Source organism: Canis lupus, chromosome 20 (genome assembly GCF_048164855.1).
Source record: "Canis lupus baileyi chromosome 20, mCanLup2.hap1, whole genome shotgun sequence".
Lineage (NCBI taxonomy): Eukaryota > Metazoa > Chordata > Mammalia > Carnivora > Canidae > Canis > Canis lupus.
This window is the reverse complement of record NC_132857.1, coordinates 42,038,798-42,052,821: the sequence shown is the minus strand read 5'-3', so window position 1 is coordinate 42,052,821 and position 14,024 is coordinate 42,038,798. Positions and strand designations below refer to the sequence as shown.

At 38.0% G+C, this 14,024-nt stretch overlaps 1 non-coding gene across 1 annotated transcript; it reads right to left on the bottom strand.

The window, feature by feature from the left end:
* Window positions 1–885: 885 nt before the first annotated feature.
* Window positions 886–992, bottom strand: LOC140612176 (U6 spliceosomal RNA). Its single transcript, XR_012013482.1, has one exon. It is a non-coding gene; the product is annotated as a U6 spliceosomal RNA (small nuclear RNA).
* Between the last annotated feature and the right edge of the window lie 13,032 nt (window positions 993–14,024).

Here is a 14,024-nt window from a genome sequence, read left to right as displayed (position 1 = left end):
AATACGAAAAAGCAATGAAGAGACAAGGAGAATAGAATGAGGTCTAACACACATGCAATTGGAATTTCAGAAATAGAAGAGATGGAGAATGGGACAGAGGCAATATTGTAAGTTTTATTTTTTAATTTTTTTAGAGTATTTCCCAGGGGCTCTTGGGTGGCTCAGTTGGTTGAGCGTCCAACTCTTGATTTTGGCTCAGGTCATGATCTCCGGGTTGTAAGATTGGGCCCCACATCAGGCTCCACACTTGGCAGAAAGTCTGCTTAGGTTTCTCTCCTCTCTTTATTTCTCTGCTCCTCTCCCCACTCATATATGCATGCACTCTCTCTCTTAAAAAAAATAATATTGCCTGAATCCACAGATTTAGGAGTATCAGAAACCCTAAGAAAGATTACAAAGAAAAGAAAAGAAAGAAATCCACTACTCTAGAAAACTAATGGCAAAGAGAGTATCTTAAAAATAGATCAAAAGAAAAGATCTCTCTTTTAACACAAAAGGAGTTGCTATTAAACTTGACACCTGACTTCCCATCACCAAACATGGAAGCCAGAAAACCATATCCTCAGTGTGGTTCAAGAAAACAACTGTCAACTTAGAATTCTGTACCCAGTGGAAATATCTTTCAAGTATGAGGACAAAATCAAGAGGTGTTGTTTTCTGGCATCCACTATAGCAGTAGTGAAAATTATAAGAAGTCCCAGTGAAGTGTACAGAGATTCAGGCCACATAGCTCAGGTCTCATATTATGGGTTCAGAGGCCCATTAAATTTTTTTTAATATAATTTTTATTTTTTATTTTTGAAATTATCAGAGACCTTTATTATGGTCCTTACCATTAAGTAACCTACACAAATCATTTTCTTTTCCTCTGTCTCAAACAGCAGAAAAAATATGGAATGCTTCACGAATTTGCATGTCATCCTTGCGCAGGGGCCATGCTCATCTTCTCTGTATCGTTCCAATTTTAGTATATGTGCTGCTGAAGCGAGCACTAATTTTTTTTTTAAGATTTTACTTATTCATTCATGAGAGAGAGAGGCAGAGACACAGGCAGAGGGAGAAGCAGGCTCCATACAGGGAGCCCAACATCCCGGGTCCCCAGGATCATGCCCTGGGGTGAAGGCAGTGCTAAACCACTGAGCCACCTGGGCTGTCCCCATTTGGGTTTTTATACAGCCCATATGGTTCTCAACAATCTTTGCTTATTTTTATAGCTTGTTACTGCTTGTCAGGAAAAGCTGTTCTCTCCCTGCCCTGCAACAAATTAACTTGATAGTTAACATGTGACATTTCCCTGTGTCATTGAGAGAGAGCACCGTGATCTTGGTATAGTAAGGTGGACACACAACATTCTGCAGAAGAGATCTATTCTTTTGCTTTGCCTCCCAACCATAAAGCTGCCCATCACATACTGCTGGTTTAGACCTTGGAAAACAAATAAAAATCTTAAGTTTTACTTCTGAACAAATAAGATGACCTGTTTTAAGAGTTAGTTATAAGTACGCTTTATGAATGGCTGTCTAGAAATGACTAACCCAGGCTCTGTTTTAAAAGTACAGCAGAGATTATACTGTATTGCCATGTTGGCATAATTTGTTGCCATGATCATTTTGCTTCTTAATTTAACGTATGTAAAAGAACCTGTTGTTCCTTTTTATAAATTTAAATTGTATGTGTAGAAAGATCAGTTAAGGAACTGGGTGTTACACAATGTGTTGTCTGTATTTTTCCTTCATTTGTTCCTGTATGAGGCTTTTGGGTAAATAATAAAGACTTTCTCAAAGCCTGGAGTCTGAAATCTTATTTTCTTCAACAATTTCTTAAAATCACTCTTGAGCAGAGTAGTTTAACCATCCTGTGATGTAGTAGCTAAGACCTCAAGGTCTCCTTCAAGGGAAACAAACCCCATAATTTATCAACTATCTTCAAAGGAAGGTGAGTTTTTTTTTTAGCTAGAGGGACCCTCATTTTGTTAAGCACCCTGACAAGGTTGCTGAGGTAAAAGCTCTGCGTAAGTTGAGTCGGGTAAAGGATTTGAAGTTGGGATGAGTGCATATAAGAATCTGGAGTTGAAGAGCATACCCAATGAGGATGAAGACATCTACAGAGAAGAAAATGGGAACAAAACATTTTTGGGGAACATATCTTCCTAGGGTGAGGGTTCTTAACCTTCTATGTTCCCTGTACTGCTTGGCAGTCTAGTGAAGACCACTGGTCTCTCTAAACGCATAAAATGAAATATATAGTATTACAAAGGAAACCAGTTATACTGAAATATAATTATCAAAAATAAAAAAGGAAACAAATTTGAGATATGTGTGTCATCACTTACACTTTACACAAAAAAGCAGTGGGTCTGATAACCGCCATGGATTTCGAAGTAACTGTGAGCATAGGATATATTTCCAGATATAACAATTGTAACGTGATAGGAAAATGACTGTGATTTCTGCTCGGGCAGGAATAAAGCCACAGGTACTGCCAACACTGTTGCCTATACTCAGAATGGAAGGAAACGCTTAACTTCAGTATTTTTGTCCAACCAAGGACACAGACCCTAGGCAGGAGCTCTGCTCTGGGGGGGGGGGGGGGGGGGTAATGTCAATTCCCTCCTTCCCCAGGTACTCTGGAGCAAAGATGATGCTGGAATGCATTGCTTCCACGTGACATCAAAGACAAAGAAGCAGGATGGGGGCCCAATCTCTGACCAACCCTCAGTCCCAGGGAATTTACCAAGTGCTCAGCGACCCATGGCTCTGCCCTGCTGGGGGTGGAGATGCGGCCTCTGGGTCCTCTTGTGCACACATAATGCAGGTGACTAGGAAGCACACATAATGAATATCCGCTTATACAAGAAATGCACTTACAAACCACAAAATAAGTAGATTAAACATTTCCCTAAGGTACATTAAGAGCCGCTATTAGGAAGGCTGAAAGGGTTTTGTGATTTCTTCCACCTCCTCATATCTGCACAGCACTTTTCACTTCTGCAAGCTCTTTGTCCATCTAGTACCTAATTTGTTTTTTGCAGCCATCCTGGGGTTGAGTGTACTTTTTTTTTAAACTTCTTCTCCTAAAAATATATATTTAAAACAAAATTTGCCAGAATCCGAGCCAACAGTCACAAGGGAATAGGCCATGATATTTCTGAGAATATGCCGATTTCAACCTTAGAGGGAAAATTTAAATGAAATGAGATATTTAACATAAATAATCTCCCTCTGCTGCTAAAGCAGACAAAAGGCAGCACTAAGTACTTATTATAGGAGACCACATTTTTAAGTCTAATTTTTCCAAAAAAGAGTATGCTTATGAAAAAATTCAAACAATCCAGTAGTGTTGAAGAGAACACTTAAAGAATTTTCCCCTACTTAAATAAATAAAAAAAAATATATGTCTGAGAAGTGGTATTACGTGGAGTCCAGTTGGGAGATAGAAATAACAATAGTTATTCGAACAATAAGAATTTAATATGGATAATTGCTCACTAAGTGTAAAATTGTTAACGAGGTAACTGAATGGGTAAAAAGAAAATAAAGTAGAGGCAGGCAAATTACAATTTGTGGGCCACATCTGGTTTGCTGTCTGCTTTTGCTAATAAAGTTTTATTGGAACACAGCCATGCTCATTTCCTTGCATATAATTTATGGCTGCATTGGGCTATAATGACAACTTCACTCGAGGAGTTAAGAGGCTTGCCTTAATACTACGTGGTCTTAACAGCAGAACTGGAGGTTTCTCTGGGAAATGGGATTTCAGAACTGGCTTAAAAGATGGAAAGGAGAGAGCATGGCAGTAAGTGGTAAGGGAAGGGCATTCTCGCCTAGGGAATAGCTCAAGGGGGAAGATGCAATGCAGGAACCAAGCTTGGAGGGGAGGTCAAAAGGGCACCAGCTCCCCAGGCTCCGGTCACACCCCAGACAGATTGAACTAGGACCTCTAGGTGTAGCCCTCAGGCATCAGGATTCTGGAAAGCTTTCCAAGTAATACCAACTGTGGGACAAGGCTGAGAGCAAACGCTTGAAACCAAGATATGCATGCATCCACATTAGGATGTGTCTACCCACCCCATTCCTGCCTCACCCATGAGATCTTCCCACTTCGGAAGGAGTCCATTGTCTAGGGGCAAAGGGGGCTTCTCCTGCATTGGGTGGGGATGTGGCCATGGGTGGCAGAGAAGCAGCAGCCCCTAACCCCTCAGCAAACAGACGTAGGCCTGCCCGTTCCTGGTGCTGTGGCCACAGGGGTGAGGCCCTGTTACCAGACTACTCCCCAAGAGCAGCTTGGCCCCATCTCCCACGTTCCTCCTGCCCCTCCAAGCCCCTTCATAAAGCTCCTTTCATTGTGCCAGGCACTTTCAGAGCAGCAGCACTTGCGGTAATGAAGGTAAACCAAGCCTCATGAAGGAGCAGAACGGCCCACACAGGGAGGCTGGAGCAGGAACAGCTCAACCCCAGATAACCCTAATGTGGGGCCTCCTGTGGGATGTGGTACCACAGACACCCAAGGCATGCAGATTTGCTGCTGTGCAGCACAACTCATTCCTGCTCAGCTCAGCTGTAGGCCAGGCCTGTGTTAGGGTTCCCAATGCCCTTCTTGGGGGGACAGCACGCTGGGAGAGGCAGCAAAAAAAATCAGGCAGGCAAGCCTGATTCTTCTTCAAAATTCTTTTCCACATTGAAAGGAGTAGAGGTTCATTAAAATATGTTTTGGAAAAGTACTGAAAAGCACAAAGTAGAAAACTGTCACTTATATTCCACTACTCGGCTATGACTACAGGTAGAGCTGTGGGGTGATCGGCCGGTATAGGCGATGCGTGCACACAATAAAATAGAGACAGAGCAAAATTTTGGTCATATTGATTGTATACCCTTGTATTTTTTTATTATTTATTTATTTTTTAAAAAGATTATTTACTTATTTATTTATCCGAGAGAGAGAGAGAGAGAGAGAGAATGAGCATAAGTGGGGAGGGTCAGAGGGTGAGGGAGAAGCTCAACCGAGATCCTGAGATCATGATCTGAGCCAAAGGCAGATGCTTAACCAACTGACCTACCAGGTACCCCTTTGTACTTTTTTAAATAACTTAATATCTTGAGCATTGTCATCCGTAGTGTTGTTTTAATGCTTTGTTGAATCCTATTACATGGACAGTGTGGTTTATGTAAGATTTTTAATTTAAGACTTTTTAATATAAGACTTTTTTTTAGAGCAGTGTTAGGTTCACAGCAAAATTAGGGGAAGGTACAAAGATTTCCTACTGGGGTGCCTGGTTGGCTCAGTCAGAAGAACATGCAACTCTTGATCTCGGAGTTGTGAGTTTGAGGGCCACATTGGGTGTAGAGATTGCCAAAATGAATAAATAGATAAATGTTAAACTCCTCCATATCCTCTGACCTAACACATGCACAGCCTCCCCCCATATCAAAATCCCCCACCAGAGTGGTATGTTTGTCACAACTGATGAGCCTACATTGACACATCTAATCACTCAAAGTCCATAGTTTATATTAGGACTCACTCTTGTACTTTCTATGGATTTGGACAAACATATAATGGCATGAACCCATCACTTTCACTGCCCTAAAGAGCCACTCCAGCACAGCTTAATGAATCATTCTCCTGCTGTTTTTATTTTTCATGCTCATAAATATTATAATGGTCATCCTTATAGCTAATTCTTGATTCACATACTTGTTTATTTTTCAATTCTCTTAAATGCTGAGCTGTGGCTTTCAAACCCCTTACCTGAAACATTTCCCTGTCTCCAGACTCTCCAATTGGCTAAGCTATGTATTCCTTCGAGTCTGAGCGTAAAGTGTCACTTCCTCTGGGGAGTAGTTAGACAGCCTAGTAACATACCTGGTTAGTTCTTTCATAGCACTAGTGTATCAACTTCTGTCTGGTTCTCTACCATGCCCCCAAACTTTGAACAGGATCTGGCCACTGTAGGTATCCAAGAATTCACTAATTGAATTCATACATATGTCAATGTATCTAAGCTGGGTTTTTAGATATATTTTGATCTTTCACAGAAATAAAGTTTTAGAAGACTGATTGAGCTTCCAGTTCACCCACAGTCCAAAGGCTGCAAGGCACAGGTTGCAGATAATGAAGTTCAGAGTGGAGCCTGATGATTCCAAGGGCTAATTAACTGTGCTGGTCTCATGGCCACAGTTAGCTCCACCAATACAGGCCCAGGAAGCATAACTTGGTTTCCCAGAGGGCAAATTTATTTTTACTGGAAGAAAACTTGTATTTCCATCCATCCATCCATCCATCCATCCATCCATCCATCCACACATTCATCTTATATAGATTATGTATTATTCTTTTGTTCAGCAAATATTTATTGACTGTCTGCCATGCTACAGGCATAGTTTTAAGTTTCAATGAACTCTTGGAGTTCCTCTTGGAGCTTGTAATTCATTCATTATATGGAAAATATTGTGCCATCAATTTAGAGAATATCCATGGAGAAGAAGACATGGTCCTTACCCCATGAAACTTACAGCCTACTGATGAATCATGATAAACACACAAATAGCATAATCCAAGTAGAATATCTGAGAGTTGGAAACTAAGAATTATGGAAAAGTATTGTATTATCTCCTTTTATGGTTTCTGAAAGAGTTTCCATGTCTGTACATAATTTTAACTCTTGGTCTACTCTTGGGACATCATTCAAGTTGATCCATACCCCCGGTTTCAGAGTTGACGGATCTGGGAAAAGAACTTGACCAAGCTTGACCAATCTGCTTCCTTCTCTGAAATACTTCAAACTAAAACTGAGAGTTTCTGTTTTTTTCTGAGAGTATATATTTTAAGAGGGAAAGTTGTAGGAAGCTGTAAGCAGTGTATTTCTTGCCATTGGGAGAAAAATGAGCAGCAGTGAAATAATGGGCCTAAATGAAGAGAGATTCAGGAAGTGGAGTCTGGTGGCCTTTATCCCACGGTTCCAATTCAGACAGTCCAGCTGTAATTTCTTCCTTCACTTGCATTGTTTGTCTAAGACTTCCTTGTATTTCAACAGCCAACATATTCACCACTGGTATTTATTAGTTTGGGTTGGGTATGTGTGACTTGTAACTAAAAAAGTCCTTACTGAAGGCTTTGCAGAGGAGGTGAAATCTGAGCTGAGTTTTAAATGATGAAAAGGACTTAGGTGTTTTAAGTTTTAGCTTTTGCTCCAAGCCTGAGCTACCAAAGAAAATGAGTCAAGTCACATTTCAATGATCATTTTGCACCTTAAAAAAAAAAAAAAAACCTTTTCTCTGGAGGGTGGAAATAGCTTTTTCCCGATAATATTAAAAACAGAAAATTTTGGGCAGCCCGGGTGGCTCAGCAGTTTAGCGCTGCCTTCAGCCCAGGGCCTGATCCTGGAGACCTAGGATTGAATCCCATATCAGGCTCCTTGCATGGAGCCTGCTTCTCCGTCAGCCTCTCTCTCTCTTGCTCTCTCTCTCTCTCTCTCATGAATAAATAAATAAAATCTTTAAAAAAAAAACCAGAAAATTCCAAATAATAGAGTAAATATCACATTTATCCCCTATCTTTACAAAACCCATCCTACAGAAATAACTACTATTAACAATTTGGGATGATCATTGAACATATATCCAATATAATCTACTCTTTTCTTACTATGGGCATCTTTCAAAATGTTTTGTTTTAAAAATCTTTGTATTTGGAAATAATTTTACATTAACAAGAATTTGAAAAATTAAGACAATGCTATGAAAAGAAAACCCACCTAGATCTATTTGTTCTCTCTCTTTGTATCATTTGAAGGAAAGTTGTATATTTCATGAGCCTGTATCTCTAAATTCTTGAGGGTGTATATTCTAAGTATATTCTCTTATATCACTGTGGTACAATTCATAAGTTCGTACACTTACACGGATATACTTTAATCTACTCCTGCAGATTAGTTTGCTCAGTTGTTTGAGTAATGTCTTTTATAGCACTCTTCCTTCCAGTTCAGGATTCTACCTAGAGTTGGGTATTACATTTACTTGTCATGTTATGTAACTTTTCGACAACCTTTCTTTGTATTTTGTGACATTACCTTTTTTTTTTTTTAAATAGAAATTTTCTTATTTTGTGTTTATCTGATATTCCTTGTGATTAGATTGAGGCTGTGCATTCTCTGCCAGAATATTGCATAGGTGAAATTATTGTCTTTCCAGGGTATTAATTACATCTAGAGGTATAATTTATATGCAGGAAAATGCATGAATCATAAATGTATAGTTTGATGCCCTTTTTGCATATTCATATACCCACATAACCAACAAAATTAGAATCTAGAATATTTCCACCCACTCTAGAAGTTTTCTTGTGCCCCTTGCCAGTCAATGCCTACTCCCACTCCCCACACCAAGGGAAATATTATTCTTCCTTCTATCATTATATATTACTCTTCTACATTCTTGGATTGCATATAAATGGAATCACAGAGTTGGTATTCTTTTATGTCTTACTTCCTCCATTTAACATAATTTTTTGAGATCCTTCCATGTTGTATTCATTCTCTTTTTAAATTGTCATTTAGTATTCCATTGTATGAATTTCTCACAATTTATTTAACCATTTTCTTGTTGATGGGCAATATTTTTAGTTTTTGGCCATTACAAATAAAATTGTTATGAAAAACCTTTTATAAGCCTTTTTGTGGATATATAGTTTTATATATCTTGGGTAATTAGCTTGGAGTAGAATTGCTGGGCCATAGAGGAAGCTTATGCTTACTTTTTTTTTACAAAGTGCTAGTTTTCTAAAATGGCTTACATTTCACATCCATACCAGCTATTTATGAGAATTCCAATTGCTCCACATCCTCACCAATGCTTGCAGTTGTCACTTTTTTATTTTAACTCATTCTGGTGGTTGTATAGTAGTATCTCTGTGGTTTTCTTTTGCATTTCCTGACGGCTAATTATTTTAAGCCCATTTTCACATGCTTTTTGGTCATCCAGATAGCTTCCTTTGTGAAATGCCTTCCCAAATTTTTTGCCTATTTTTTTGATTGGGTAGCTTTACCTATTGATTTCTAGGTACTCTTTATATATTCTGGAATATATATATATATATATATATATATATATATATATATATATATATATATATCCCAGCCTGTGGTTTACTTTTTAACTTTTTAATGGTGTTTTGTCATGAACAAAAGGTTTTCATTTTGACCAAGTCCAATTTGTCAATTTTTAAGGATAATTTTAGCTTTCACACTTCACATGTCTATCTTACATTAATTTTTGCATATGGTGAGAGCTAGAGATTAAGGTCCCGATCTGTGTATGTTATAAGCCCTTTCCCCTAGAAGGACTCTAGGTATGTACTATATGTACTATATGACTATATGTACTATATGACTGCAGATGCCTCTCTGTTCTCCATTCCAGCTCCAACTTCCCTCACTGTTGTGGCTGCAGACCCAGCAAAAGTGACACAGGAAGAATTGGTGCACATGGAGAACTAGTTCTGCATTTAAAGCTCTTACGGATTGGAATTTCTCTTGCCAGCCACAGAGTTTTCCTAAGCTTCACTGGTTTCTCCTTAACCCTGTAAAGTCCCTCTACCTACCATATGCTGGATTCTCCACAGATTTGTATCAAGACTCACAGAAGGACACTCTAGTCTTTTCTCACTCAGAGAGGTCTCACCCTTTGCTGGCACTTTATTCCTTTAGACGTCTTTGTTCTGCAACTCTCTAATATTATTTAAAAATGCACTTTTTGGAAGTCATATCCACTTTTTTTTCTAGTAACAGTGAGTGTGATGATCCACTGTAATTGTCTACATCAAGACCAAAAGCTGGAAACCTAGTTACTTGACTTTTAGCTACTGCTGACATGATAATAGTCAAGTCTCTATTTTGAGCCAGCACTTTGCTAATGAATACCAGATCTCTATCTCTAGTTATTCTGATGTTCTGTAAGCCTCTTAAATTTACATATCTTACACGGAATTCATAATCTTTTTTCACAAACGGGCTCCTACCTGGAATTTCTTGTACTTAGTGAATACCATTTCCATCCTCCCAGTTACCCAAGATCTGACATCTTGACTCCTCCTCTCTTACCACCACATCAGAAGGTTACTGATTTTACTGGAGCCTCACACATTCTATTTCTTTGATTCTTCTCCCACTGCTCTACTCAAGGCCTTTGTGATCACTGTCCAGAACTATTAAAATCACCTCGTGACTAAATTCTAGTCTCTGTCTCTCCTCAACTCTCTTCTTCTACACACACACACACACACACACACACACACACACAAATCTTTCTGACTACTTTAAGAGTGATCTTTCAAAAAATAGTTTTTTGAATACTCAAATATGATTGAGTTACTCCAAGACTTAACAATTCCCAATAGCTGTCTTAATTTCCACATGGCACAAATTACTTAGAATTCAAAGTCCTCATAATTTAGTCTAAATCTATCTTTCTAATCACATGTCCAATCATTCTCACTTAGATGAGTAGAGGCCACTGATGCTCCACAGCTTCATGGGGGCACCATGCACATGGTATTTCATAAAAAACGGCCTCTCGTTGCATGTGATGTCATCAGTGTCCTGGAGTTTTGCAGAAATACCCCTGCTATACTTTACCATCTCTGTATTGCTCTCTGTCTCCTACCTCCCCAAAATGTATATTCACACTTTTGTACTCTTTTCTCATCCTATTTGGAACAACTTTTTTAGCTTACCCATGGATAAAATTCCTCTTCTTATTCCAAGACCCCACTCAGATGACTACTAGCCACTTAAAGTTTGTCTATCAGCTCCTTCACCTTACAGAGAGGAATAAATTGCTCCACTATTATGTTGTATTATTGATATTTGCATATCTATCTCTCCTGTGAGGCAATCAGATTCTAGGGAGCAGCTTATGCAATTATACACCCCCATCTACCAGTATAAGTAAGTCTTTGCTAATTGAGATGGAAATAATTTAGATGGACAGGGTGTGATTGTTGAGAGCTTTAAAAATCAGTTTGTAGAAGTTGTATTTCATCTTGTAGACAGTGTGGAGGCATCAGGATTGGGGCTGGGTGGGTGGTAGGTGATGAAATGGACTCTGCCTTGCTTAACAAAAATGAGGCAGCATCAAACAAAAGAACAGTCTAGGTATTGTACCTGGGAAGGACAATGGGATTGCCTGTCCAAACCGCATGCCTAGATAATAATGTACCTCAAACATTACAAACAGTCGTGTGAAGGTGTTGTTCCTGCAGAGGAGAATAATTAGCCAATTTCTGAATTGTGTCAGTTTGTTTTTTCTGCTTTAATGTCCTATTTATTATTCCAAATGTTGATTTTTTTAAATTGCCTTGTGAGCACATTCACATATAGTTCTCGATGGCATCAGCTGGGCAGCTTCTAGGTATAAAAAGCAGCTTCTTTATTGAAGGCGTGCCTGCATATTGTACTTTCTGCTAGGATATATGGGAAAATAACCTCCAGCTTAAGGGCAGATGTAAGTTCAGTCTCTGTTTCATTCCCTTGTAAGACTTTCCTTTTCCTAACTGGATCCCACTGACTTACTAACAGAGCTGGGCTATTCATGGCAGCAACTTCACGACACAATCAAATCATCCTTGCTGCTCCTTTGCTCTTCCCCCTTTTCTTATTTGCTTTCTTTGTTTTTTCCCTTGGTCCCAATTTTCTATTTCATTAACCTCATTGTGTATTACTTCTGCTGAAAACCATGTAAAATACATTTTGGAAAAAAGCAGGCTATAAATAAGATCAAGGGGAAAAAAAACAAATAACAGCATGTCTTTAAAAAAAAAGCAATACAAAGATAGGCAATATATGTGTATTATAGAAAGTTTATGAAATGTATACAAGGATAAAGAAGAAAGTGAAAACTATTCATTTAGGGAATACTAATATTAACATTTTAGTATATACCTTGACAATTTTATAGAATATAAATATATATAATAGTTATATATATCTATATATTGATACATATATAGTCTATTTCTGTGTATCTATATCTAGAGACACCAATATAGATATACATGCACCCCTATATTGATCAAATATGTGTTCTAGTAACAAAAATTGTAAACAATATTTTATAACCTTTTTAATTCAACAATTACATATTATCTCTCCATGTCAGTATGCATCCAGCTAGTTTACACATGAATATAGTAGACTAAAGTTGGAGCATATAATTTATTTCCATGTCTAAAGAAATAAGAGCAGCAAAAATCTAAAACCAAATACAAATACAAAACTTAACAGCAACCCAATAGAAAAACCCCACAACACCATCATAAAGTAGTGATTGAGAAGCTGAATGCCTCTCTTTCCAACTCCCAGAAGTAGGATGTGAAGCACGAAGATTAATCAACAAAATCCTGAGAAGCTTTGCAAATATCCTCAAATTGGTAAGGAAAAAGAATAAGAGTTGAACAGGAAGCTTAGGATCTTCTTTATCTGGAGAAGTAAGAGCAGCTGCTGGGGAGACATTGGTGCAAAGAGGAAGTAAGCAACTGGAATTGACAGTCTCATATGACACACAGTCTCCAGAGAGTCACACTGAATTAAGAGTATAATCCAGAGCGGACACATAGGAATAACGTTGCCTACTTTATTAAGTGGAATGAACACTTTTACAACACATTTAACTGAATCTGACATGAGAAAGGTCAGAGACACATTTTTTTGACCAAGACTTCACCCAGATCAAGCTGATTTATTCCTCTGTCTTCAAGTGGACAGAGTTTTATACTCAGCTCTTCAATTAAAGTTTGGAGCGATTGGAAACAGATTTCAAGTGTCTGTGAGAATTCATCCACCTTCCATCAGAGGAGAAAGTGTCCCTGTTAAGCATAAGCAAGATCAAAAGGAACCACATGACATTAAGTCAATCTACTATAGCAATCAAAAATAATAGTAATAATATAAATAATAACAGTAAGTGAAAGGAACACAGAATGCAGTTGACAGCTGAAGATTCCATTCTGGGGAAAATTAACCTAAGGAACAGAAGAGAATTCTCCGCATACATTTAAATTCTATGCCATTTAACAAGAATTTGAATTCAGTTTTTAGAAGAGCTCACAAATTACATGATAGACCATCTGAATGAGCTGGAAATAAAGGCTGCAAAGCTAAGGAAAAAAACGAAGACTAAAGCAGTATCACTATAGAAATATAACTAAACTTAGAAATAGGAAGGAACATAAGTGTGGCTAGATGTGTAATCATTGACATCCAGGAAAAGCTAGGGGTAATTTCAATAAATTTAAATGATTTAGGAAGAGACTAAAGGAATTAGAGAAGAAGAAGATAACAGCTATGACAGAAAGGTAATAATAATAATCAGGTGATGATAAACAGGAAGTAGATAACCCAACAAATGGAATAGAACAATCATTAAGAGATTCAATAGAAGAAAGATTTCGCTGAAAGGAATGCCCAAGTTGGATATAAAAGACAAGGTGTGTTGTAGAAAAAACATTAGCCTGGATGGTAGACTCAGGTATATTTTTTAAAGGTTATTGGAAAGGAAAAAAATCATTCTTTAGGTTGCCATGAAGAATAAGGAAGTCTTTTTAACAAGGGTCAGATTACCCTTAGACTTTGGTGAAACAGTATCTATAATTGTATGATAGAAGGTATGATGTGAAAACTTACATCAGCAATTAACAAATATTAAAGAAACAGAATAAATACATGCAAGCCATTCTGGAAACAAAGAAGTCAACAACTCCTTCATGAAAAAATCCAGTCAACCAAGAAGTGGACAGAGAGGCCATGGGAAAAAAAGAATTGGTAGAACAAAATGTGAAAAAACACAGTGAAATAATACCTACAAAGTTCCTAGGGAAAGATAGTATGACTCAAAGATTTTATCGCTAAGTTGATCCTGTAGTAGAAAGGTGAGGACTCCTCTCTGCACCCTGACCCAAATCACACATATCAGAGTTGGGTTTGGGGTTGATACCCAGAACTTCTGCAAAACATAGAGCTGAAGTCTTCTAGC